This window comes from Notolepis coatsorum (assembly GCF_963971535.1).
Source record: "Notolepis coatsorum genome assembly, chromosome: 2".
NCBI classification, from domain to species: Eukaryota; Metazoa; Chordata; class Actinopteri; order Aulopiformes; family Paralepididae; genus Notolepis; species Notolepis coatsorum.
The window spans coordinates 134,162,109-134,174,131 of NC_140166.1; positions in this window are offsets into that span (position 1 = coordinate 134,162,109).

A 12,023-nucleotide genomic window follows, 5' to 3' on the forward strand; every position below is an offset into this window, starting at 1 on the left:
GCTGGATAAGCTGGTCAAGAAGGCTGGCTCAGTGGTAGGGAGGAGACTGGACCCACTGGGGACCGTGGTGGAGAGCCGCACTCAGAGCAAGCTGCTGGCCATCATGGGCAATATCAACCACCCTCTCCACCACACCCTGGTGGGGCAGAGCAGCAGTCGCAGTGGACGGCTCATCTCCCTGCACTCACGGACTGAGCGGCACAGGAGGTCCTTTGTCCCCACAGCCATCAGACTGTACAACAGCGTATTATAGTTACACCTGTTTTTACACCTGTTTTTACACCTGTTTTTACATCTGTTTTTACACCTGTTTTTATACACCTGCTTTTATCTAATCACGCTCCTATTTTAATTTTAATTTTAATATTGATGGGTATGATTTGATTGAATTTTATCATGTACTTATTTTAATTCATGATGGACATAATGTGTAACTACTGTTTGGGAATGGTCAAATGTCTGTATGCTATGTGAGCTGCGAGATACCCTGAATTTCCCCAAGGGGATTAATAAAGTATCTATCTATCTATCTATCTATCTATCTATCTATCTATCTATCTATCTATCTATCTATCTGTCTAATCCGCAGTGCTCCGGGCACAGGTCAAGTGATACTCTTGGCCTGTTGCCAGGATTGAGGGATCAACCTCTTTGGGGGTTGTCTCCCCGGTGCGCCGACTGGCCCCACAGTGTTGTGGGGGTGTAGCCTGTGTAGAGTGCTTCAGGGCGGCGTACTGTAGGGGGGAAGGGCCTGCTCTTGGATTGGGCCCTGTCCGATACGCTGGCGATGTGTGGGGTGGTGTCACTAGTGACCGTCTGGTGGGGTCTCGATGCTACGGCATCGTTGGCCTCACCAGGCCCCCTTTCCGGGGGGTCCTGACCCTTAGGCTGTTCCTGGGGCTGGGTCCTCCTCCTCCTCCGCTGCTATGGCCTTGCCACAGGGTTGGGTTCTTGACCTTGACCCTGTGATGTTAGGGGCTGTAACCGTTTTCTTTTCCTTCCCGTTCATTCCCTAGTGGCATGTGGGATGCGCGCCTGTGTAGTCGCGGGTCCTTCTGTGTGAAGGTAAGTCCCACAATCTGCTCACCCTGTGCATTGAGTTGCTAAACCCTCTTCGCACAGTCGGATCCGATTCCTTCCCGTCCCCCTCTAGGGGGGTCCGGGGGCTCGGGTCCTCCCCGGTTCTGATGGTTGTGGGGGGCCTCAGCGGGTACATTTGTCGAGCTTCCGCTCTGCTCAGCTCCTGTGTTCCACTAGAGTGCAGAGCGTAAGCTATGTGATAATATAACATACGGTTATCCCATAACCATAGTTATATGAGTATAGCGAGCGCTCTGCACTGACTCACTGAGGACCCCGTGGTCTTCGCCTTCGGTGATGAAAGACTTGGGAAGGAGCTGTTAGTATGGCCATGACTCCGCTTATGTAGAGGAGCGGATGTGGGTGTGGCCAGGCAGATGGGTGTTTACATGTGAAGAAAATTATTCAGCATTAGATTGATAAGGGATAGGGTTCCACTAGAGTGCAGAGCGCTTGCTATACTCATATAACTATGGTTATAGGATAACCGTATGTTATGTGGTGTCTTCAGAGATGCTACACATTATTCTTACAATCAATCAATCAATCAATCAATCAATCAGATTTATTTAGATAGCACATTTAACATGACACGTGTCAACCAAAGTGCTGTACAGAGGGTAGATACATAGATACATACAATCACAACTCCGTTTTATGGGAGGGCACACAGGCAAGCACACAGGAAAACAGGGCAGGAGTCAGTGAACGGGAAAGGCTAGTAGGTTTTGAGCCTAGATTTGAAGGCATCTATCGAGGGGGCAAGCCTAATGGAGGTGGGGATGCTGTTCCACAGTGCAGGGGCTGCGATAGCAAAGGCACGGCCCCTCCTGAGCTTGAGGTTAGACCTCCAGACTGTCAGGAGCCTCTGATCGGCTGACCTGAGGGACCTGGTGTTGGAATAGGGGGATAGGAGGTCTGAGATGTAGGAGGGGGGCTGACCACTAAGGGCTTTAAAAACAAATAGGAGAACCTTAAAATCTATCCTGTAGCGTACTGGGAGCCAATGAAGGGAGGCAAGGACAGGGGGGTGATGTGGTCTCTCTTACGGGTTACAAGGCACCTGTTGATGGTTATTGACAGATGTGCAGAGATATCCATGATGGATTTACAAGTGATAGATAGATAGATAGATAGATAGATAGATAGATAGATAGATAGATAGATAGATAGATAGATAGATAGATAGATAGATAGATAGATAGATAGATAGATAGATAGATAGATAGATAGATAGATAGATAGATAGATAGATAGATAGATAGATAGATAGATAGATAGATAGATAGATAGATAGATAGATAGATAGATAGATAGATAGATAGATAGATAGATAGATAGATAGATAGATAGATTGTGGATGAATAAGCACAGAAAGGTACACCATGCCAATGTTAATGCTTTATTTGTTTTAAACGAGGCGATTTAGAAATGGGCAATGGGGAAATACATTGCGTTGGACAGAGGGTGGAACACGAAAAACGGCAATGACGTAAACCACTACACCTCCCTATACTATAGACAAGTACAGACAATAAATAAAGATACAGACACCGTTGTTCACCAACACCATCATCATAAATTTAAAGTAAGCACATGATCAAATTAAAGTACATCAGATCAACCTCACATCGTAATAATAATAAAAACGTGATAAATAAAACAGGTGTATAAAACAGGTGTGGGGAACAGCAAACTAGTAGTAGTAGTACATCTGGTTAATAACATGTTTTTATTTATTAATGAATCAACCTTTATGCATATTTTCTGCATTTAAGAGTATGATCTCCGAACCACTGTGTGTCGACTTGTAACTGTCTGTAACTGATTTTTTTTTATTGTTTATTCTTATTTATTGTGTCTATATGTATGAAATTATTGATAAACTATGTCTTGTAAGCTTGTCGTCGCTGTAAATGAGGGTAACCTCAGTGTCTCACGAGTTGAAATTAAGGTTTGCAATTAAATTCAATGAAATAGTCCTTCACTCATGCATTTGCTGAACTGAACGTGGGTACAATCATTTTTATTATTATTATTATTATTATTATTATTAATATATATATGTAACGGATGGTATCGTGAAGCGCAGTCAAGAAGGGCTGGGGTGAGTAGCGGTGCTATGGGTTAAACTCACTCTCACATCCTCATAAGACGCATAAACCCATTACTTAGAAGTGAATTCACCTCTTGTCTGTGTTGCTGCCCGCAGTGTGGGAGACCGGGGTTCAACTCCTACTCTGGGAGTCGAAGTTTGAGGTGATGTTGTCACAACCGTTACATATATATATAATATAGGACAGATATTTAACATGAACTTAAAACAGACATGCTTCCACCCGTGTGACCTGACATGCTAGCTGCTCACCCGTTGAGACAGTAATAATCAGCTCTTCTGTTCTGGTCCAGGCAGGTCTCTTTGGCCCAGCAACGGTTGGGCAGCTGATATTGATAGTAATGTAGTATAAATAGTAGGGATGTCCGATATTATCGGCCTACCGATATTATCGGCCGATATCGGCATTCAAATGTGATATCGGTTTTCAAAAAAAAGAAAAAAAAAAAAAAACATTTCTATAACCTTTATTTACCCAGGCAAGCAAGTAAGAACAAATTCAGATTTTATTTATTGTCAAAAGTATGCATAATGTAATGTTAATTACCTGACATTATTCCATTTTTTGCATATATCGGTATCGGTTGATATTGGTTGATATCGGTATCGGAAATTAAGAGTTGGACAATATCGGTATATCGGTATCGGTAAAAAAGCCAATATCGAGCATCCCTAATAAATAGTAGTCTAGTTATATATCGTATAGCTTACGCTCTGCACTCTAGTGGAACCCTATCCCTTATCAATCTAATACTGAATAATTTTCTTCACATGTACACACCCATCCGCCTGGCCACACCCACATTCGCTCCTCTACATAAGCGGGGTCGTGGCCATACTAACAGCTCCTTCCCAGGCGGATGGGTGTATACATGTGAAGAAAATTATTCAGTATTAGATTGATAAGGGATAGGGTTCCACTAGAGTGCAGAGCTCTCTCTATACTCATATAACTATGGTTATAGGATAACCGTATGTTATAGGAATGCGGGCAAAGCATCTTGCTTCTCCTATTCGACGGCTCTGTGCACCGGATCTCTTAGCCTCATAGGCCTTCGTGGTCAGCCGTCCTCTTTCCGTCTCGTCGTCAGTTTAGATATATACGTGTAGCTGTTCTCAATCAGTCAGAGACAGAAGGGTGACTTGGAACTGCTTTTCCACCATTTATTATCTCTCAGCTGCAGAAGACGCATGAAACACAGAAATTGTCTTCTGGTCGCTGCACATGTTGCGTGCCCTCAGCAGAGATACAGAACTGCTTTATTTTGTTGTTGTTGTTGTTGTTGTTGTTGTTGTTGTTGTTGTTGTTGTTGTTGTTGCTGTAATGTCTCAATAACATAATAATCGCATGATGATTTTTCTTTATTGTGTAAGAATGTCACCTTTCAAAGGAGACCAGGCGCATGCATGTGCTATAAGTATAAAGTATAATAAATTACAAATTACTTTTTTTCTTAGTCTGGTTTGTTCATAAAAAATAACGAAATAAGAGAAATTGAGATCAATCAAGAGTTTTTTTTCCAATGGTCAACTGGAATGTACTTGAAAGTACTGCGTTTAACTTTTACCTCGAAAGTGCTTGAGTTTACAAAAGGTCCTTTGCGCTATATATATATTATTCCTAAAATGACTGCACTTTGTTAAAAAATGCATTCATCTGTGTAGTAGGATTTTGCTGCTTAAACGTATATAATGTATATTCATTGATTCACTCGTATACCAAAATTAATTTGAATTGAAAATGTTTGCTTTTCGCATCAAATATTGATATGCGATTAAAATGTAATTAATTTAGATTAATTAACTATAAAGTCTCGAATTAATTAGATTAAACATTTTAATCGAGTCCCACCACTAATATAAAAGTAGGCCTACATATTTTTACATTAGTTCAAGTTTCAAGTTTTGTTGTATTTGTCACATGATATATGGTACATGTACATTACATTGAAATGCTTGGTCCTGTATGAGCCTCCTGCGATTGGGCTTCAAACTGTAAATAAAAAGTTAAAAGAATAAAGACCAAACACTATTCAAAATATACAATATACTAAGTACAAAATGCAAACAAAATGCAAAAATGAGGTAGAGATGTAGTGCAAATATTTTTGTAATACATAGATAAAAAATGGTGTAGTGTAAAACAGTGTTTAAAGTGTCTAAAGTGAATGTTAAAGGTGAGTGTTTAAAGTGAGTGTGTGCATGTGGATGTCTGCGCAATGAATGTAGATGGATGGGTTAGTGTTGCAGAGTCATTGAGCATCCTGGTGGCCTATTTACCATAAAACAGTGGTAACTTGTCAACACAATGATCATATAGCTTGTGTACTACAATGCAGTAGTCTATATGATCATATAGTTGTGTACTACAACACAATAGTCTATATGATCAACTTGTGTACTACAACACAGTACAGTATATATGCTCTTATAGCTTGTGTACTACAACACAGTACAGTCTAGACATTTGTATGGCTGAGAGATTTATATTTTTATATTTCTTGTGTCAAAAGAACACAATTAAACGTTTACACTAAACCAAAAATAAAATTCAAACGTTACTAAAACAAAGATGGTAAACTAGAGCAACCTGCTGGAAATAGGTCAAATAAAATATGATCTCAATCAATGAAAGAGAATATGAATTTACAATATGCATGGAGCAACATATACCTGGAAGTCTTCTGGTCACTGCACATCTTGTACAAAATAAAATAATACATTTGCTACATTTGCTTTACCCCCAAGTAACTCGTGCAAGAATTCTCACACAGCTCCACGAGAGCAACGTGACAACAATAGGATGAATGGAATGCAAGGAATGCAAGGCATGCATGGAACTTTCAAAGTTGTATCGTTGCAAAATTTAACGTGCCTATAAAACGATTACTTTCGGTCAAATTAACACAAACACAGTGCGGTGATAGGATACCGCTTCCTTTAAAAAGGAAAAGGGGTGAGAAAACATTGGTATATCCTTCTTACCTGTAACTATATATTAACCAATAATGTCAGACACCCCTACACAGGACCGTACCATCTCAACCTTGCAGAATGTGCAGAAACAATACAGGATGCCTGAGAGTCTTACTGCATTATTGCATCCCCCTCCTCTCCCCAGTCCTCGTCTCTCTCCATTGGCTCTCAGTGAGGAAGAGAATCAAATTCAAAACCATGTTATTAGCTTACAAAGCCCTCTTGCTCCGGCCTACATTGAAGAACTCATGGTCCAACCCGTCAGCTCCAGGTCCCTCAGATCGAATGACCAACTGTGTCTGAGGGTCCCGCGGGCCAAACTGGTGACAAAGGGTTTCCGGGCCTTTGCAGTGATGGCGCCGACACTGTGGAATAAGCTCCCTCTCAACATCAAGTCTGCCAACACCGTACAGACATTCAAGGCCTTGCTTAAAACCCACCTTTTCGCTCTGGATGATCACTGAGTTCCTTTGCTGTTGTGTTGCGTGTCTGATGTGTTCTTATGTTCTCTGTCTGTCCGTCTGCCTGGTTCCCTGTCTCCATTGTCCTGTCCATTTATTCGTATTATTTATTTTTTCCCCAGGCTGTGCCTTGGACCGATGTAAGAATTGGCTGGGGGGCGCATTATAAATGAAAATATCATATCATATCATTATATTCCATTATATTTGTGTCAGCGAGTACCTGAATGTTGTTTTTTCCTTTACAGAAGACATTTCCATCATAAATGAATGCAGAAAAGGCACACATATTGTAGCAGAAAAGTACACCAGCCACCAGGATGCAGGAAATTAAGTGTTTGACGCTCAACGTTTCCTGGGGGAGGACCTCCAGAGACCCCCCGCTTAAAGTATTCCCCCCATGTTGAAACCAAACCTACGGCCTTGGCAGTGTGTAGAAATTAGGCCTGTCCCCGACTAAGGATTTGTATAGTCTACTTTGATTGGCCAAAATTTGCCGATAGTCGACTGGTCGCCACACGTGATAGTAGAGGGTTAACCTTCTGTAGTGTGGCAGTGAAAGGGTTAATGGCTTCTCTCCTCTCAACTGGCTTAAACACAAAAGGTTCTCAAACCCATTTATTCTTCCTGAAACGTTCTGCCTGGGAACCGTGCGTGGTGCAGTCATTGGTGTAAACATCTATTAGCCTGGACCAGGGGTGTAAAGTACTTGAGTAATTGTACTTTGTTACAATACTTAAGTACTGTCTTTGGGTATTTGTACTTTACTGGAGTATTATTAGGTTTGTATACTTGTACTTTTACTCCATTACATTTCAGAGAGAAAAAAGATACTTTTTACTCCTTACATTTAAAATGCAGACCTACAAAGTACAAATGTCGCAGGTCCAACCATTTTAATTAGTATAATTTGTTTGAGTGACAAGCTACAGAAGAACACAGGTTGCTAGTGGTATTTGTTAATGAGTCTGATTGCCTTGGGGGGGGAAAACTGTCCAGTTTACGAGTGATGAAGAGGACGAAAGGGAACATTTCATTGCCCCTGAATAAAAAAAAGTTTTTACTTTTTACTTTTACTTTTTAGTACTTAAGTACAAGTAGACACTTTTTAACTTTTACTCAAGTGTGTTTTTAGCCAGACTTTTACTTGAGTAAGATTTTGAGATGGTATCCATACTTTCACTTAAGTATAACTTCTGGGTACTTTTTACACCCCTGGCCTGGAGCAACACGTTATCTCTACACCTCACCTGACTGCTTCACTGCTGCGTGCTGTCCACTCTGTGTGTGTGTGCTAAGAAATGTACATGTATTTTATTGTGACAAATAATAAACAAACTTGAAACTTGAAACTGGCTGCTGAGCAGGGCCAGACCTAGCAAATTTGGTGCCCTCACTGTAAAAAATGTATGTTTTTTCACAGGGAATTCACTGTATTATTTTACAGATTACTTTTGTTTTTCTACTTTAAGTGTAAATGCCATAAAAATACAGTAAATTACCTTTTATGAAAATATTAACCATTAAATAAAGGTTGTAATCTGTAAATGTATTTGATTTTACTGTAATTTGACAGTAAGTATTTGGAAACCATTAATGTCAGACATTTACCGTTTTCTTGCAGCTTTTTTTCTTACAGTGTATAGGCAAGCTTCACCCCTGCCCCTCCCCCCCCCCCCTTTCTGCCATGTGCAAAGGGTTTGTGTAACCATGACACCAGTTCGGCATGTACAGTAATATGGCTACCAGTGTAGCAGCCAGGGTCAGCCTTGACCCCTGACCCCGCAGTGGCACCGCTTGTCAACCAGAGCCCCCCCCCCCCCCCCCGACACCTCCAACCTAGTGGGAGGATGATTCACTGTCCTCCCATCATCACTAACATGACATCGCCCTGTTCCTTGTGCCTCTGTTGTGAATTTAATAATAATAAATAATAAAGTGTGTTATTCCGTTTTCTATCCCTTGTATCTGTGTGCTCTGTTGGGAACCTATTGCGAATTTACTATGATTTCCTGTGACACATGATCCACAACGTGCAGAGATTGTGAAAAAGCTGACCGGTCCAGAGAGAATAAGAGACGTTTCCCATGACGATCAGGGCTAAAACATGGGGAAACAGAATAAGATTGATTGATTGATTGATTGAAAATGCACAATGGGTACAATACAGTACGGCTCAATACACACAATTGTTAAGGGGATGCAGACCAGAGAAAGACGTTTGTCTTGTTTACATCAGGGTCCCCCATTTTCAATTCATAATGACATTTATGACATACATGACAGCATGACAATTATGACATAGGGACATACATGACATACCAGTATATAGTACTGTTACATTTGTGACATATATGATGTGCAAATATACAGTACTGTTACCCAGAGATCCTAACAGAAAATATATACATATGATGGGGAGGAGACTGTACATTAGGAGGGGGTGGGTGGTGGGAGAAAATATATACATACGGTGGGGAGAGAATATATACATATGATGGGGAGGAGACTGTACATTAGGAGGGGGTGGGTGGTGGGAGAAAATATATACATACGGTGGGGAAGAGGCTGTCCATTAGGAGGGGGCTAAAACATGGGGAAACAGAATAAGAGAAGCGTCAGCAATCTGTTCTGCATGTTTTTCCATTGGGTTTATCTCTTTCTCTGGAGCGGAAATCCGTTTGCGAGCGCGGGGAAGAACATGGAAACTCCACGCGGAAAGGCAGTGTTAACCACTACACCACCGTGCCGTCGTAAAGACACTATGGTAGTAAGTCATACTGGCCAGCAGCATAACTAGTAAGAGTAGGTAAGGGATATGTACAGATATAGATATAGTAGCTACAGATATATAAAATGGATTATATGCAGGTATACAGACAGGTGTGGATATACAAGATACAAGATACAAGATACAAGAGTTTTATTTGTCACGGCATACAGGTATACAGTGAAATGCAGGGGGTCTCGCCCGCAACGATGTGCATAATACAAGTAATAATATAATATAAGAGTCCAACCAATAGTGCAATAAACAAGTAAACAAAGTAGGCATATCGGTATCTGTACATGAGCTATTTACAGAGCATGCCACAGGTCCTGTGGCAGTGCAGTACACTGTTAGCTACGGATGAGGCATTGGGTTTTTATGTACACTGCTATACAATGCTATATTATACGATCTCAAGCTATACTATTCTTAAAGTGATCTTTCCTTCTGTAAAGTGTCCATAGTGTGAGCGTGTGCAGCATGAGTGTGTGTGTGCTCATGTTAAAGTGGCTGCTAGTTAGGGTGACCAGATGCAAAAAGTCCAAAAGCAGGACAACAGTAAGATTTTGGTGGGACAAAGTGGGACAGATAGATAATGTAATTTTTTTATCAGAATAACATGGTCTTCACCGAGACCAATGTTTTTTTTTTGCTTCAAAAAGAGGGACATCCTCTCAATATGTGGGACGTTCGGTCAAATGGTGGGACAGTACAACCAAAAGGGGGACACCTGGTCACCCTACTGCTAGTGTGTGAGCGTGTACAGTGTGTGTGTTGTGTGTGTGCTCATGTGTGCTTGTGCGTGGAGAGTTCAGTGTTCAAGGCTCTGATGGCCTGTGGGAAGAAGCTGAGCCTAAGTCTCTCTGTCCTCGTTACTGGTGCTCGCAGGCGTTTGCCTGACCGCAGCAGCGTGAACAGGCTGTTGTTGGGGTGGTGAGGGTCTTTCATTATCCTGCAGGCTCTGGATTTGCACCTCTTGTTGTATAGGACCTGCAGGGTTGGTAGTGCAATACCCGTGGTACGCTCGGCTGAGCGCACCACTCTCTGTTCTTGTCCTGTGCCGTGCTGTTGCCATACCAGGCAGTGATGTTTCCAGTCAAGATGCTCTCTACAGCTCCGGAGTAGAAGGACTGGAGTATCTTCCCAGATACTCTGAACTTCCTTAACTGTCTCAGGTGGTAGAGGCGCTGCTTCGCCTTTTTTACGTCTGAGTCTATGTGTGTTGTCCATGTCAGGTCCTCTGAGATGTGGACCCCCAGGTACTTGAAGCTGCTCACCCTGTTAGTGCGGTGGCTTAGCACCAGATTTGAGAAGGATGTGGACACGCCGGACAAAAGCACCACATTTTTCCCACGTGTTCCTCATCATCATAGCTTTCATTTTGGGGTAGGGGCCACGTAATCATGATGGATTTCAAGATGGCCGCCATGTAAAATCAAGGTTCTGCCCATTAATAAATATCTTGGTCCATAGCGCGCTCAATATTTGAGCGAACACAAAGGTATTGGTATCCCTGTAAACTAGAGAAGCTAAGCTTTCCATTGGTATCATTTTCATTAAGCCCAACTGTTGGGAAGGAGGTTTTAATAGGCAATGATTCAAAGTTATGTAAAATGTTCGCCTAGAAAAAACTGCCATGCTTATCTTCCAAAAGGTCCCTTGGCCGTTCACATGAATATATCAGAGTGAACATTGGTTTTATAGGTACCCACAAGCCTCTTCTTTCCAGACATACCCACTTTGTCCAACTTGCATGCTATTTGGGGCAATAATCAAGCAGGTTTGTGCATGTGGTACAAATGTGTCGAACATTCTAACAACTGCCAAAAATTTGAATGTTGGGTTAGGGTTTGTTGTTAGAATGTTGAACATAAGGGCGGTTAGGTGGTCGAGCGGAGATTGCGTTCGTCACCAGCCCCGGAGCTGTGAGCTTGGTTCGCCTGTTCGAATCCAGCTCACAGCTCCGGGGTTGTCACCAGCTTGGCTGGCCGTCTGCACTGATACAATTGGCTGTATCAGAGGGTGGGAGAAGCTGGCGGGGTGGGTCCGGGTCGTTGTAAACAGCGACTCCTACAGTTCGGTCGGGGCGCCTGCTAAGCGCGGATTGGACGTGAGGGGGATAGTGTGGTCCTCCCACACGCTACGCCCTCTCAATGAGAATCCGCGCTGCCAGGTGAAAAGAAGCGGTGATTGGCTGGACGTGTGTCGGAGGAAGCACGTGGTAGCCTCCACTCTCCCAAATGATCTGACTGTGGGGGGTAAAGCGCAGCGACCAGGAAGGGACTGGGAATTGGCATACGACTAACATTGGGATGGGAGAAAATCGGAGGAAAATGGAGGGGGAAAAAGACAAATAAAAAAATAAAAAATAAATGTTGAACATAGAAGATCAATTTTGGTGTCAAACTACTAATTTTCTGGGTCAATAAATGTGCTAATGCTATGAAGAATGTCACCAGATGAATATTTGTACCATTCTAACAACATATTTACATAATTCTTTACTTATTTAACAGTCAGACATGCATGAATGCATTTGATATGCTGCACAGAGCAGTCACTTAAAGACCACCTGGCATCATTGAGTGGCTTGCTAGAAAACATCGTCATGGTCCCCTAG